Here is a 16,344-nt window from a genome sequence, read left to right as displayed (position 1 = left end):
CCCCCTCTCTTGTGGAGATCTATTCGATGTAATCTTCTTTTTCCGGTGTGTTTGTTGAGACCGATGAATTGTGGGTTTATGATCAAGTCTATCTATGAACAATATTTGAATCTTCTCTGAATTCTTTTATGTATGATTTGTTATCTTTGCAAGTCTCTTCGAATTATCAGTTTGGTTTGGCCTACTAGATTGATCTTTCTTGCAATGGGAGAAGTGCTTAGCTTTGGGTTCAATCTTGCGGTGTCCTTTCCCAGTGACAGTAGGGGCAACAAGGCACGTATTGTATTGTTGCCATCGAGGATAACAAGATGGGGTTTTCATCATATTGCATGAGTTTATCCCTCTACATCATGTCATCTTGCTTAAGGCGTTACTCTGTTTTCATTAACTTAATACTCTAGATGCATGTTGGATTGCGGTCGATGAGTGGAGTAATAGTAGTAGATGCAGGCAGGAGTCGGTCTACTTGTCTCGGACGTGATGCCTATATACATGATCATACCTATATATTCTCATAACTATGCTCAATTATGTCAATTGCTCAACAGTAATTTGTTCACCCACCGTAGAATACTTATGCTCTTGAGAGAAGCCACTCGTGAAACCTATGGCCCCCGGGTCTATCTTCATCATATTAATCTTCCCATACTTAGTTATTTCCTTTGCTTTTTACTTTGCTTTTATTTTACTTTGCATCTTTATCATAAAAACACCAAAAATATTATCTTATCATATCTATCAGATCTCACTCTCGTAAGTGGCCGTGTAGGGATTGACAGCCCCTTATCGCGTTGGTTGCGAGGATTTATTTGTTTTGTGCAGGTACGAGGGACTCACGCGTAGCCTCCTACTGGATTGATACCTTGGTTCTCAAAAACTGAGGGAAATACTTACGTTACTTTGCTACATCAGCCGCCTGCTGGATTCTGGAGCCGTATTGGTCTCCGGAATTGCGTCCGACTGGTAGCCGAATTCAAGATGGCTCCCGCCGTCGACTCCCATGGGAATCTTCTCCCCCATGTCTCCGGCCCCTGAAGTTCGACCTCCAGGCGCCGCTTTCATGATATCTCCCCCCTCCTTGGCCGGGGTCCTTCTGGGATGAAGCCTCGATGTTATGCACATATTTGGGGGAAGGGGCCTTCGGGGGCGTCCTGTTCTCTATAGTATCCAAGCTCAGCGAATCCTCTGATGAGGATCGTTCGGTGCGGGACCTCGCCGGACTACAAAAAATATATCTCAGGTTAAAAAATTATGCCATGATGGGTCTGGACGCATAAACGTGTTAGGATTTTATACTCGCGAGTTCACCAGGGGCTGGGCCCTGGGATCCCACGCCGGGCTGCTATCGGCGGCGGCAGTGGTCTCTTCCAGAAGAGGAGTTTTTCCCCTTTTAGGCGACTCGGCCTCCAAGTGTATGGAGGCCGCCCTCTTCTTTCTCCCTCCTCCTCCTCGCCGTCCTCTTCGGAGGTAGAACGGATGTTGGAGCCTTCAGATATTGTGCCCAAAGTGCCGCGGCGACGAAGGCCACCCCGGGTCTTTTTGGCCTCCTTCTCAGTCTTCTTCTTTGGCTCCTTGTACGGCGCCGGGGCCAGCATCTTTGTCAGAAGTGGGTTATGCGGGTAAAACGCATAAAAACTTACCGAGCTTGCAGGGCGGGACAGTTGATACCCGCGGTCCTCGGCCGAGTCCGGTCATGATTTTCCGGACTTGAAAAGCACCTTCCATATGTCTTCGTGCAAGGAGACAAAGAGCTTTCGCGGGGTCTGGTGCTTGGCCGAATCGAATTTCCATAGATTGCAAGTCCGGTGCTGACAAGGCAGGATCCGGCGAACTAACATCACATGGACTACATTGACAAGTTCAATGTTCTTGTCTTCCATATCTTTAACGCACGTCTGGAGCATAGATAGTTCGTCAGACGAAGACCAGTTCAGGCCCTTCTTAGGCCAGGACGTAAGCTGCAGAGGGGCTCCGGATCAGAACTCTGGAGCAGCGACCCATTCCGTGTCGCGCGGCTCAGTAATGTAAAACCACTGCTATTGCCACTCTTTAATGGAATCATTAAAAGTACATGTTGGCCATGTGACGTTGGGCATCTTGCTCACTATGGCGCCCCCGAACTCGGCGTGCTCGCCGCTCACCACCTTGGGCTTCACATTAAAGATCTTCAGCCATAAGCCGAAGTGTGGCGAGATGCAGAGAAAAGCCTCGCACACGATGATGAATGTCGAGATGTTGAGCAAAGAATTGGGGGATAGGTCGTGAAAATTGATGTCGTAATAATACATGATGCTGCGAACGAACGGGTGGAGGGGAAACACTAGCCCGCGGACAAAATGAGGGAGGAATACAACCCTCTCTTGGGGTTCCGGAGTAGGAACGATCTGCCCCGCCGTCGGGAGACGGTGGCCGATTTTTTTGGCCGGATACCCGGCCTCCCGAAGCTTTTTGATATGCTTCTCCTGGACGGTAGAGGCCATCCACTTGCCTCCAGCTCCGGATCCGGACATTTTTGGAAGGCCTTTGTGGGCGGAGAAGAAGGACGCTCGGGCGCTAGAGCTCGGCGAAGGGGAATGGATCAGGAAGAAGAAAGCGTGGGTGCAAAAGGGAGTCCTTATCCCCTTATAAAGGCAGCAGGGATTCTGCGCCTCCCCAATTGCCTGGTAAACTCGCTTATTCCCCAAGCGCCGTAATTGATGGCGCGGTTGGGTTACCCACACCCATATTAATGAGAATCCTGTGATAAGGGGACACGATCTCTGCTTCGACAAGACGTGCCAAGAAAACTGCCTCGCAATATGTGTAGTAGCTGGTTGAGAAAAACGGTTCGAATAATGACCGGGCCATGGCGTGATGTCATGTTATGAAAAGTTGTCAGCAGATTAGATTTGTGGAAATATTGTACTCTCTACGGTGGTATGTGGAAATTGTTTTGCAGAGCCGGACACTATCCTTGTGTTCAAAATCTTCTATGGAGTATTCGGAGAAGGAACCCGCCTTGCAATGTCGAAGACAATCAGCGTGCCGGACTCATCGTCATTGAAGCCTGGTTCAGGGGCTACTGAGGGAATCCAGGATTAGGGGGTCCTCGGACAGCCGGACTATAAACTTCGGCCGGACGGTTGGATTATGAAGATACAAGATTGAAGACTTCGTCCAGTGTTCGGGTGGGACTCTCCTTTGCGTGGAAGGCAAGCTTGGCAATTCGGATATGTAGATCTCATCCCTTGTAACTGACTCTGTGTAACCCTAGCCCCCTCCGGTGTCTATATAAACCGGAGGGTTTAGTCTGTAGGACAACAACAATCATAATCATAGGCTAGCTTCTAGGGTTTAGCCTCTACGATCTCGTGGTAGATCAAATCTTGTAATACCCATATCATCAAGATCAATCAAGCAGGAATTAGGGTATTACCTCCATCAAGAGGGCCCAAACCTGGGTAAACATTGTGTCCCCTGCCTCCTGTTACCATCCACCTTAGACGCATAGTTCGGGACCCCCTACCCGAGATCCTCCGGTTTTGACACCGACAGTGACAAAACTAGCTCCAGTTCATCAATGTAATGTAGGCATGTATTCTGAATATAGTCACACGTGCTTATGGGAAAGAACTTGCATGACATCATTTGTCCTACCCTCCCGTGGCAGCGGGGTCCTATTGGAAACAAAGGGATATTAAGGCCTACTTTTAATAGAGTACCGGACCAAAGCATTAACACTTACTGAATACATGAACTCCTCAAACTACGGTCATCACCGGTAAGTATCTCGATCATTGTCACTTCGGGGTTAACGGATCATAACACATAATAGGTGACTATAGACTTGCAAGATAGGTCAAGAACTCACATATATTCATGAAAACATAATAGGTTCAGATATGAAATCATGGCACTCGGGCCCTAGTGACAAGCATTAAGCATAGCAAAGTCATAGCAACATCAATCTCAGAACATAGTGGATACTAGGGATCAAACCCTACCAAAACTAACTCGATTACATGATAAATCTCATCCAACCCATCACTGTCCAGCAAGCCTACGATGGAATTACTCACGCACGGCGGTGAGCATCATGAAATTGGTGATGGAGGAAGGTTGATGATGAAGATGGCGACTGATTCCCCTCTCTGGAGCCCCGAACGGACTCCAGATCAGCCCTCCTAAGAAAGTTTAGGGCTTGGCGGCGGCTCTGTATCGTAAAACGCGATGAATCCTTCTCTCTGATTTTTTTCTCCCTGAACACGAATATATGGAGTTGGAGTTGAGGTCGGTGGAGTGTCAGGGGGCCCACGAGGAAGGGGGCGCGCCCCCACCCTCGTGGACAGGGTGTGGGCCCCCTGACGTGGATCTTTCTACCAGTATTTATTATATATTCCAAAAATAATCTCCGTTGATTTTCAGGTCATTCCAAGAACTTTTATTTCTGCACAAAAATAACACCATGGCAATTCTGCTGAAAACAGCGTCAGTCCGGGTTAGTTCCATTCAAATCATGCAAGTTAGAGTCCAAAACAAGGGCAAAAGTGTTTGGAAAAGTTGATACGACGGAGACATATCAACTACCCCAAGCTTAAACATTTGCTTGTCCTCAAGCAATTCAGTTGATAAACTGAAAGTGATAAAGAAAAACTTTTACAAACTCTGTTTGCTCTTGTTGATGTAAATATGTAAAGCCAGCATTCAAGTTTTCAGCAAAGATTATGAACTAACCATATTCGCAATAACATTTAGGTCTCATGTTTACTCATATCAATGGCATAATCAACTAGCGAGCAATAATAACAAATCTCGAATGACAACACTTTCTCAAAACAATCATGATATGATATAACAAGATGGTATCTCGCTAGCCCTTTCTGAGACCGCAAAACATAAATGCAGAGCACCTTTAAAGATCAAGGACTGACTAGACATTGTAATTCATGGTAAAAGAGATCCAGTCAAGTCATACTCAATGTAAACTAACAGTAATGGATGCAAATGACAACGGTGCTCTCCAACTGGTGCTTTTTAATAAGAGGATGATGACTCAACATAAAAGTAAATAGATAGACCCTTCGTAGAGGGAAGCAGGTATTTGTAGAGGTACCAGAGCTCGGTTTTGAAATAGATATGAATAATATTTTGAGCAGTATACTTTCATTGTCAACATAACAACCGAGGAGATCTCGATATCTTCCATGCTACACACATTATATGCGGTTCCCAAACATAATGGTAAAGTTTATACTCCCCCTCCACCAACAAGCATCAATCCATGGCTTGCTCTAAACAACGAGTGCCTCCAACTAACAAGGGTCCCGGGGGAGTTTTGTTTGCAGTTATTTTGATTTGATTTGCATAAAGCATGGGACTGGGCATCCTGGTGACCAGCCATTTTCTCGTGAGTGAGGAGCGGAGTCCACTCCTCTTGAGAATAACCCGCATAGCATAGAAGATACAGACAGCCCTAGTTGATACATGAGCTATTCGAGCATAAAAAACAGAATGTTTATTTGAAGGTTTAGAGTTTAGCACATGCAAATTTACTTGGAACGACAGGTAGATACCATATATAGGTAGGTATGGTGGACTCATATGGAACAACTTTGGGGTTTATGGAGTTGGATGCACAAGCAGTATTCCCGCTTAGTACAAGTGAAGGCTAGAAAAAAACTGAGAAGCGACCAGCTAGAGAGAGACAACAGTCATGAACATGCATTAAAATTAATCAACACCGAATGCAAGCATGAGTAGGATATAATGCACCATGAACATAAATATCGTAGAGGCTATGTTGATTTTGTTTCAACTACACGCGTGAACATGTGCCAAGTCAAGCCACTCGAATCATTCAAAGGAGGATACCACCCTATCATACCACATCACAACCATTTTAATAGCATGTTGGCACGCAAGGTAAACCATTATAAGCTCCTAGCTAATTAAGCATGGCATAAGAAACTATAATCTCTAATTGTCATTGCAAACATGTTTCTTTCATAATAGGCTGAATCAGGAAGGATGAACTAATCATATTTACAAAAACAAGAGAGGTCGAGTTCATACCAGCTTTTCTCATCTCAATAAGTTCATCATATAATCATCATTAATGCCTTTCACTTGCACAACCGAATAGTGTGGATAATAATAATAGTGCACGTGCATTGGACTAAGCTGGAATCTGCAAGCATTCAATTCAAGAGAGAAGACAAGGTAATATGGGCTCTTTGTTAGATCAACAATAATGCATATAAGAGCCACTCAACATTTTCATTATGGTCTTCTCCTCTCGACCCCCAAAGGAAAGAAAAGAAATAAAACTATTTACATGGGAAAGCTCCCAACAAGCAAAAGAAGAACGAGAAATCTTTTTGGCTTTTCCTTTTAATTACTACTACTACAGGCATGGAAAGTAAACTAACTAAAAGCTACAACTATTTTTTTCTTAAGGTTTATCAAACACACAAGAAGAAAGCATAAAAAAGGGAAATAAACTAGCATGGATATTACAATGAAAAGGTATGAGCACCGACAACTAGCATGAGTGTGAACAAGAATGTAACGTCGGAGAGAAGTACGTACTCCCCCAAGCTTAGGCTTTTGGCCTAAGTTGGTCTATGGCCACGGCTGGACTGGCGAATATCCAAAGTAATAGTTCGGGTCGTACTGAGACGCAACAGCTATTGCCTCATGAGCTGCCGCTTGGAGGCAAGCTGTCTCCATCCTCCTCTTATACTCGTTCGCCTCCTCCTAGGTTATAACATATCTCCCCTTTGCCTGAAAGCCAAAGAAAGCGGGAGCAGGGAGAGCGACGTGATAGGTGCGTCATCTGTCAAAGATTGGTCGGAACTGGAGGGATTGGTCGTTCCTCTCAACAAACTGATGACGAACCATAGCATCATAATCTAGATAAGAAGGAGGCAACTCAATATCGTCTCCATGTATGGGTATCTCAAGAAAGTTAGCTATATGAGTTGCATAAATTTCACCAAATAAAGAACACCTTGACCTCAGGAGGTTGTTCTTCCCCGTGTACTGTTCATCATCAGCCCAAGAGGCAATCCACCACCACCGCACTGGAGTAGGGTATTACACCACATCGGTGGCCCGAACCAGTATAAACCTTGTGTCTTTGTGCTGCGAGTGCGTCAAGTTCGTCCGTGAGACCTTAGCAAGCAAGGGCGTAGATCGGTAGGAGGGAAAGAACTTCGTGCGCACCCCAGAGTTCGAACCTCAAGGGTCTGCCGGAACCCGTGATCCGACATTTACTTCACACCTAAAGACAAAAGTTGTGAGAGAGTGTACAAAAGAAAAACTATTGATGGGGTCACTACGACTTAAACCCTAAACCCTAAACATGATTTAATTTCCTGGCTAGGTAGAACATGTCAAAGGAAAGATGGCTGGCACCCTCGGATCATACGATGCTTTTGTGTAGTTCCACTAAAATCGAGCTGAGCATCCCTGATGGCAAAGATATTGAAGAAGTGTGATTATAATAATAGTACTGGCACTAGTTCATGAGACATAAACTCATCACAAATTGAAGCCGGTAGAAGTAGAGAAAGATCGACCTAGAGATGGGAGCTACGTGGGGAGCTGCGGCAGTGGAGCAAGCTGGCTCCAAAAGGAAGATGTACTACCTGGGACGTCGGGCTGTAGCTAGAAGGGCGGTTGGGATGCGGCATCAGCCCATACCGCGGGGACCCCCGAGTGGGACGCACCGACTTTGGGTTTTCTCCCTCGCCGATGTCGACCACGTCTATGCAGAACATTGTTTGCTTCCCCCAGCGGTGGGATGAGGCCGGATATGTGACCAGCGGTGTGGCCACCATCGTTCTATGCTTGTGAAGAGAGCAACCCAAGCAAGCAGGCTTGTAGCTTAGGCTCCTGCTAGTGTATATAACTATATATAGTGGTTTTCTTTTTCTCTCCATATCAACCATTTTATATTGCGTACGTGTCATTGAAGAGTGAAATGATGGTTGCTTCTTCCAACTAACTTAGTGTGTGATTTGACTACTCCTTAGTGGCCCCTACACGTACTCTCCTACGTGTATGACCGTTCCTGAGTCTCACTTGTACTTATCTCTATTTTCTTGCATGACACGTGAGTAGACAGGATGCGCATAGAGGAATTTTGTTACTACACGTTGTTACGTAGTGTTGTACTACTAGTACCTTCTCCCTCCTTTCGGTTCACTGTCGGTACTCCCTCTGTCCTGGCTTATTGGTCCCCTTTGTACTCAATTCATGGGCTCGTTTTCCTCAAGAAATTGTCTTTACCAACGTATTAATATCGGGAATGCATGCGTGAACAACGAATGATTAAACCTTGCATGCAACATTTTGACAAAGCATTGACTTATGAACATGTGAATGTAAGGGACTACAACCTCCTGCATGCATGCAATAGTCACACGTACACATGGACACAAAAACGCGCGCTACGCCCTAATGCATGCATGTCCGAGCACACGACGGAACACACACGGTCACACTCAAGTGCTCAACCTACACGTGCATGCACACACATACTCAGCTAGGGTGAGCTAGTGACCGTATAAACACCGGAAAATGTATATATTGAGCGCAATGAGCGTATTATGAAGTCCACTGACCGTATTTTTACAAATATACAGTGACAGACAGTGTATTTATCTCGTTTGAAATTAAGCCATATTAACCGGAAAGGAGGCAGTATGGACTAGCATTATTTTGTTGTGTCCCGTCATCTTGCCGAACGAGGAGAAGCTTGCAGGACGGGAGAAGCTTGCGCGTGGTGGCTCGCAGGACAAGGAGAAACTTTTGACTAATGCAAGCTCTCCCTCGCTCAGGCGGTGGATGTGCAACGGTTAATTCGGTGTCAGATTGACAGAAGCATACACTATACTAGTACTAGTATTATTGTTCGAGTTCCCGAAGAGGTGAATAGCCAAGTGCAAAGTTTACTAGTACTAGTACTACTACTATAGAGGTATGTACTATACTATACTAGGAACCAGATGGAGGAGCATCTGCACTCTTATTATATTTTAAAAATGTGATAAAGCAATCTTCAACACATTTGGTTCTCTTCGAGGATTCTCGAATGTGATAATGGAAGTTGATTGCATGGAACACTTGCCACAATTCTCCCTTAATTCTGGCTCAGATCCTTTTACAAATAGGAGCGCTCAGTAATATTTCCTCTTTTTTTGTTATTCAGCATGTAAAGAGGTCAGCAAACCTTGCGGCGCATCATTGTGCGAACCATGCTTGATGCACTTTGAATGTGGCCGAGAGCTGGCTTGATGAAACACCTCGCTTCCTTCTTTTTTTGTGGGGCACCTCGCTTCCTAGTGACCAGTCTCTTGGATGATCATCCTAAGAATTATTATATATGAATAAAGCTCTCTCATTTACCCGCAAAAAAGATTAAGCCATATTAACCGGAAAGGAGGGAGTATGGACTAGCACTACTTTTTGGTGTGTACCGTCAACTCACAGAATGAGGAGAAGCTTGCAGGACAAGGTGAAGCTCGCTTACGCCTTTTGACTAATGCAACCTACCCTCACCTAGGCGGTGGACATGCAACAGTTCATTCGGTGTCAGATTGCCAAGGGAAAATACTGTTGTACCCGACATGCAGAGTACCATCATTGTTTGACTTCACGAAGAGGCAAAGAGCCAAGCGCAAGGTTTATAGGTGTACGAGTAGTACTACTACTAGAACCGCATGGTGGAGCGTCTGTACTCTTATTTTATTTTAATCTCTGATAATGTACACATTTATTCGGGAGAAGGGCGGAAAACGGCAGCCCAATGGTAGTGTTAAAAAACATTGAACATGTAATGATGATATCGATCAACCATGCTCGAATATATCTTGGCCTCCGTGCGAGCCCGTCTGTGTGTTCTCGCTCCTCGTCTCTCTTAAGGAACAGCGGTTTGGCCATTTTGCCATCAATTGAGATTGGTTTGCTCACACTCTGGTCCCACATGTCTGTGATATGCCAAGGAAGTGCATTGACCAACTGGCCATACGCGTACTTGGCTTTGCACCTTCAGGCCATGCTTGGAATGGTTGTATTTCAATACGGAGGCGTATAACTTACACCTGTAAGTTACTGGCCGCTGTGCAAATTCCAGCCGGAATTGAAACGACGGGCACAGGTGTGTATTTTTTACAAGTGTATTCAAAAGAGAAACAGTGATCCAAACAGGGCCTCATACTACTCCTCCCTCCGTCACAGTTTACATGGCGTGCTTCATTCTGATGCATTTCTCTCCATGCATTTCCACCACCAGAGAGACTTCAGAGCGTATTGATGGTTGCTTCTTCCGAGCAACTTACAGTGGGAAAGGTGGGGCTTATGATTTGACTGCTCATTACTGCTCACTATTAGAGCGGCGCAACAACCGGGCTGAGTCTCCCATGCGGTTGTGCACTACTCCATCCGTTCTTAAATATACTATGGAGTATTTGTCTTTCTTGAGATTTCAAAGAGTGACTACATACGAACGAACTGAGTGAATCTACACTCTAAAATATGTCAATTTGAAATTTGTAAAAAGAAAAATATTTAGGAACGGAGGAAGTATAATTTTGTGCATGGCACATGCACCCAGATGCTGAAGAGGCTTGTGGCAATGCTATCAAGATTTCAGCATTTGTTTACATAATTGACATACTATACAAATAATTTTCTAGCGACATGAAATTGTACAATGCTCTAAGCTTTCAGCTTTTGTTTCTTGTGTCTTGCCATCGATGCTCTTTCGGAAACAATAAAAAACTAACTTCCTTGCTAATGCATCTCAATGATTAGCAGATCAGAGCTAATATTTACATCACAACTGAAGACAAAGTTGTGAGAAGGTGTTAAATTAAAATTGATCCATGCTTTCATTGGAAGCAGCGTCCCCCGAGCTCTGTCTAAATCAACAAGGCATGTTGGGAAAAAAGTAGATGTCTGGAGCATGCAACATTCCGGTCATTTTGTGTAGTTCCACTAAAATAGAGCTGATCATTCCTGTTCCAAAGATATTAAGTGTGATCACGATAATAGAGGACTGCTGATGAAACAATACACACACAAATAGAAGCCAGTCACCTTTGCAGTCTCTCTTAAGACTAACTAGTTGGAGAAGATTAAGCAAATAGTTGGAGAATGTCGGTGTCAAAACCGGCGGATCTCGGGTAGGGGGTCCCGAACTGTGTGTCTAGGCCGGATGGTAATAGGAGACAGGGAACACTTTGTTTTACCCAGGTTCGGGCCCTCTCGGTGGAGGTAATACCCTACTCCTGCTTGATTTATATTGATGATATGGGTAGTACAAGAGTAGATCTACCACGAGATCAAGGAGGCTAAACCCTAGAAGCTAGCCTATGGTATGATTGTTGTGTATGGAGTTGATTGCCTACGGACTACAACCCTCCGGTTTATATAGACACCGGATAGGGTTAGGGTTACACAAAGTCGGTTACAATGGTAGGAGATCTTGAATATCCGCATCGCCAAGCTTGCCTTCCACGCCAAGGAAAGTCCCATCCGGACACGGGACGAAGTCTTGAATCTTGTATCTTCATAGTCCACGAGTCCGGCCGAAGGTATAGTCCGGCTACCCGAACACCCCCTAATCCAGGACTCCTCAGTAGCCCCTGAACCAGGCTTCAATGACGACGAGTCCGGCGCGCAAATTGTCTTCGGCATTGCAAGGCGGGTTCCTCCTCCAAGTCCTTCATAGAAGATTTGTAAACACCAAGAGTAGTGTCCGGTTCTGCAAAATAAGCTTCCACATATTGCCATAGAGAGAATAATATTAACACAAATCAAATCTGCTGACGTATTCCGCAGTGCGCTATCACACTACGGCCAAGTCCTTTACTCGAATCGTTTTTACTTTTCCACCTCAGCATGTTTTGCGAGGCGGTTTCCTTGGCACGTCTTGTCAAAGCAGAGATCGTGTGCCCTTTTTACGGGATTCTCATCAAATACGGACGTGGGTAACCCTAACCGCGCCATTTACCATGGCGCTTGGGAGGCAAGCAAGTTTTATTAGGCAGGTGGGGACGCACAACCGCATCCGCTCATATAAGGGGATAAGGATCCACCTTTTTACCTACGCCTTCTTCCTCCTTTTCCTATCCATCTCTTGTGCACTCGAGCTCCAGCGCCCAAGCCCGCACTTCCCACCTCGACCTTCTCCAGCGATGTCCGGAGCGGGAGGCAAATGGAAGGTCTCCTCCGTCACGGAGGGCGACGTAAAAAAGCTAAGGAAGGCCGGATACTTGTCAAAAGACATTGCGCACCGGCTTCCCGAGGAGGGGCAGCTTCTCCCCACCCCAAGGCCCCATGAGAGGGTAGTATCCCTTCCCCACTTCCTCCGCGGACTGGGTTTTCCACTTCACCCATTCGTCCGGGGGTTCATGTTCTACTATGGCCTGGATTTTCACGATCTGGCCCCGAACTTCATCCTCAACATCTCGGCGTTTATCGTCGTGTGCGAGGCTTTCCTCCGCGTCCGCCCCCATTTCGGCCTCTGGCTCAAGACTTTCAACGTCAAGCCCAAGGTGGTGCGCGACAACCAGGCGGAGTGTGGAGGCGCCATGGCGGGCAAGATTGCCAACGTCCTGTGGTTCGAGGGCTCCTTCGTAGAGACCCTAAAGGGGTGGCAAGCCGGGTGGTTTTACATCACCGAGCCACGCGATCCGAAATGGATCGCAGCCCCCGAGTTCCGATCCGGACCCCCCACGCGGCTCATGTCCTGGAAAGAGACGGGCCTATCGGGGGTTCGAGAAAGAGGTGACCGGACTAAAGACATGCATCCAGTCCCTGGTAAACAAGTCGATCAGGCTTGTAAATGTAGTCCAGGTCATGCTCGTTCGCCGAATCCTCCCGTGTCAACAACGGGACTTTACTTTGTGGGAGTTCGACCCGGCACGACACCGAACCCTTAACAGGCTCTTCGACACGACGTATGAAGATGTCTGGAAGGCGCTAATCAAAGGTGCCGAGGCTCCTACATCCGCTTCCGAGGACCGCGGATACAGCTCGCAGCGTCACGCTAGCGAGGTAAGCTAATTTCACCTTTTACAAGATGTTCAGCTTTTTTCATAGTTTAACTCTATGCGGGATCTAAACTCCCTTACCTTTGATAGGCTTGGCGGGCGGTATCCGGACCGATTAACTGTCCGGCTCCGCTGCCCGAAGACCCGGCCCCAGCTCTACTAGTGAAGCTGCTGGCTCCGGCGCCTTATGTGGTGCCGGAAAAGAAGGCCAAGAAGAAGAAGACCACGGGGAGTCGAAGGAGTACCCGCAACGTGGTGTTGTCGGACTCGTCATCCGACGAGTCTGAGACGCCCTCCTCCCGTGAAAACGAGGAGGAGGAAGAAGAAAACTCTCCCCTCCCAGCGGAGGGAGGAAAGAAAAGGAAGGCCGCCCCAAGGGGGAAGGCCGAAGGGTCCAAGAAGAGGAAAACCCCTCCGCCGGACTACGTCCCCGACGCCTACAAGGACGAAGAGGACTGGCCGGACAGGGCCAGGCGTCCGGCGAAATCGTAAGTGTTCGGATACCAGAGTAACTCATGATATTCCTTTTGTTGCACAGCTTTCCCTAATGTCGAATATAATCATGCAGCCCGCCCCGGGCCGAACTCAACGAGTCATCGAGCGGCACCCTGGATTCGTCGGACGTGAACTCAGTTCCGCCCGCTATCTCCCCCCGCACCGCGGACGACGCCAAAGTGGCGTCGCAACGAGCTCCGGGGCAGGAGGAGATGTTCCTGGAGGAGCCGCAAGGCGACCTCCCGGACTCCAGGAGTAAAGGGGACAAGACCCTACAGGGCTCCAATTCCGTCTTTGAGCCGGACACCGTGCCGGAATCTTCAACGATTCCGGACCGCGGCAGGCGAACTCCTTCCAAGAGGAGCAGGCCTTTTGAGCCGGCAGCCTCCGTCCAACCGGAGGTGCCGAACAATCCGCTGGAGGTGCTTGGAGGCGCCTCCATCGACGAGGAGCACCGTACTATTATGAGTACGGTGATCCAGAAGGTTCAGTCTGCCAAGAGCGGACTGAGTGAAGCTTGCGCTAGCCTCCTAACAGGCTTCGAGGTAAGTAAAAAATATGTAAAAATATTACCGCATAGACAGTAGCCCCTGATGCTCTGTCTGGCGTTCGGAAAGAAAAGCCGAATAGAGGATCTATTAAATTCCGCAGGAGTCTAACAATAAAGAGTCAATATGCGTATGCAGGCTTCACTGCTATCCACCGCCGCACTGACTGCGGAGGTGGGTGTCCTGAAACAGGACCTCGGGCGGACCGAGCAAGAGCTCGGCCTTGCCAAGCGGCAGCTCGAGGAGAAAGAAGGGAAGAAATACCTTACTGAAAAGGGTGCCTATAGAGAGGCGTGATTGCAAAAAATAACAGGATTGTACTGCTTATTGTAGGGGCCACGACTGAGGTGGCGACCCTCAAGCAGGCGCTATCTGAGGCCAAAAAGAAAACGGCCGCGGAGCGCACCGAGCGAGAGAAACTTGGGGCTCAGGTCGGCGAGGTGCAGCAAGAGCTTCAGGCTCTCATGAAAAAACATGAGAGTTTGGAGCTTGAGTCAAAGACCCAAGCGTCCGAGCTCGCGACGGCCCTTGAGACTGCCAAGTCTGCCAAGGCCGAAGCCCAAAAGGCCCTCCAAGATTTGGAGGAGGTGAAAAAGATAGCAGCGGGTAAGGCATTCTTTATGCACAGAAGAAATATAAAAGTAAACTACTTGTTACTTACCCGAATCCGGAGCTTTCCAGGGGCATTCGCAGATCTTCCCCGCAGCATATCCGATGCCACTGCATTCTACCGAGCTGAAGAGGGCAGCTCGACGGAGAAGGTGTTTTGGTCTCAGTATGCTGAGGCCGGACACCCTATGCCCTTGAGCGACCAGCTGAAACAGCTGGTCGAGCTCCACAAGGCGGCCGAACAGGCCATGAAGGGCTTCATAGTTCGGCTGTGGCCCGGAGAGGCCCTGCCTGGGAGCTACTTCGGGCTGGTGCGGCGGCTGGTGGAGGCCTGTCCAAGGCTCGAGGTCATCAAGCGCTCCGTCTGCATCGAAGGTGCCCGTAGGGTCCTTGCCCGTGCAAAGGTGCACTGGGGTAAGCTGGATGGTGAGAAGCTTGTTAGGGACAGGCCGCCGCCGGGGAAGGAGCATCGCAAGCCCGAGAACTACTATAAGGATGTTCTTGCAGGTGCCCGCCTTATAGCGGATGAGTGTACCAAGGATGTAATTTTTGAATGAACTCGCTCGTGTTTATCCTGTGCGCTGAAAACTTGTTCATATGCGCTAAGCAATGCTTATTGAATTTAAAATATTATTTTCTGTGCGGCCGTTTATCAAAAAATTGAGAGATGGCCAGTCGTCGGCTTCTGCCCCCATGCCACCAGTGCTGGGGTGTTCGGTGATAAACCTGAGCACTCTTTTTCCCATGGTTGGGTCCTTCGAGGGAGGCGCTCAGCACGACGAACCAGGCAATCGGACTATAATGCTTGAACACTCTCACTTAGCCATAGAACTTTATAATTTTAAATTTCGGCGAAGCCCCTAGTTCGGAAGACCGAGTTTGGGGCGCTATCCACGCCTTGGCTGGGGTTATCCAGCTCCTCGCTCGAAGCGGCATAAGTCTTTAGGGACTCGAAAAACCTCTCGAACAGCGACCGGTCTCTCGCCTCATCATGACAGTCAGTTTTAGCTTTCTCCACTGAGGTGCTTAACCCAGCTCAACCGGGGCACAATCGCAGTGGTTCTCCTAGTGCTACCTTAGCCGATATAGCAGAACGTAAGGCACCAAAACATAGGAGCTGGGCAAACCCAACTATTGACCCAAATCATGATTCGGAGCCGATGCATATAGTGCTATAAGTTCGAGGTGCCGCACTTGTGAAAGTGTACGGACTTCTCACACCATATTAAAGGGTACTGAAGCCCCTGGCGTACTTGCCGTACCATAGTGTACGGGTGCAACATGTCATTAATGAACATATATAAAAAAGAGTAATGCAGAAAATAGACAAAAGCTATGCATTGTTTATAGAGAGGATATTTTTATCAAAGCCGAACGATACAAGTAGTGCGATAAGCAAAAAGATATTGGACTATTCAGTATGTCCGGACCAGGGGCAGGCCGCGGAATTGTATTTAAAACAGGTATACCGCTCGTAACAGAGACCACCTGGGAGTTCCATAATGCGGCATGGCTTGTCTGCCTCCCTGGATCTTGCATCATTTGTGCGGCAGTTAAATTGCCGAGCAGGTCGTCCGAAGTATGGAGTCCTGAAAGTAAGAAAAAATTAAAACAAAAAAGAATCCGGCAGCCCCTAGTACGTTTTAAGCCGT

Source organism: Triticum urartu, chromosome 2, assembly GCF_003073215.2.
Source record: "Triticum urartu cultivar G1812 chromosome 2, Tu2.1, whole genome shotgun sequence".
In the NCBI taxonomy this organism is placed as follows: domain Eukaryota; kingdom Viridiplantae; phylum Streptophyta; class Magnoliopsida; order Poales; family Poaceae; genus Triticum; species Triticum urartu.
This window is presented reverse-complemented; position numbering follows the sequence as displayed.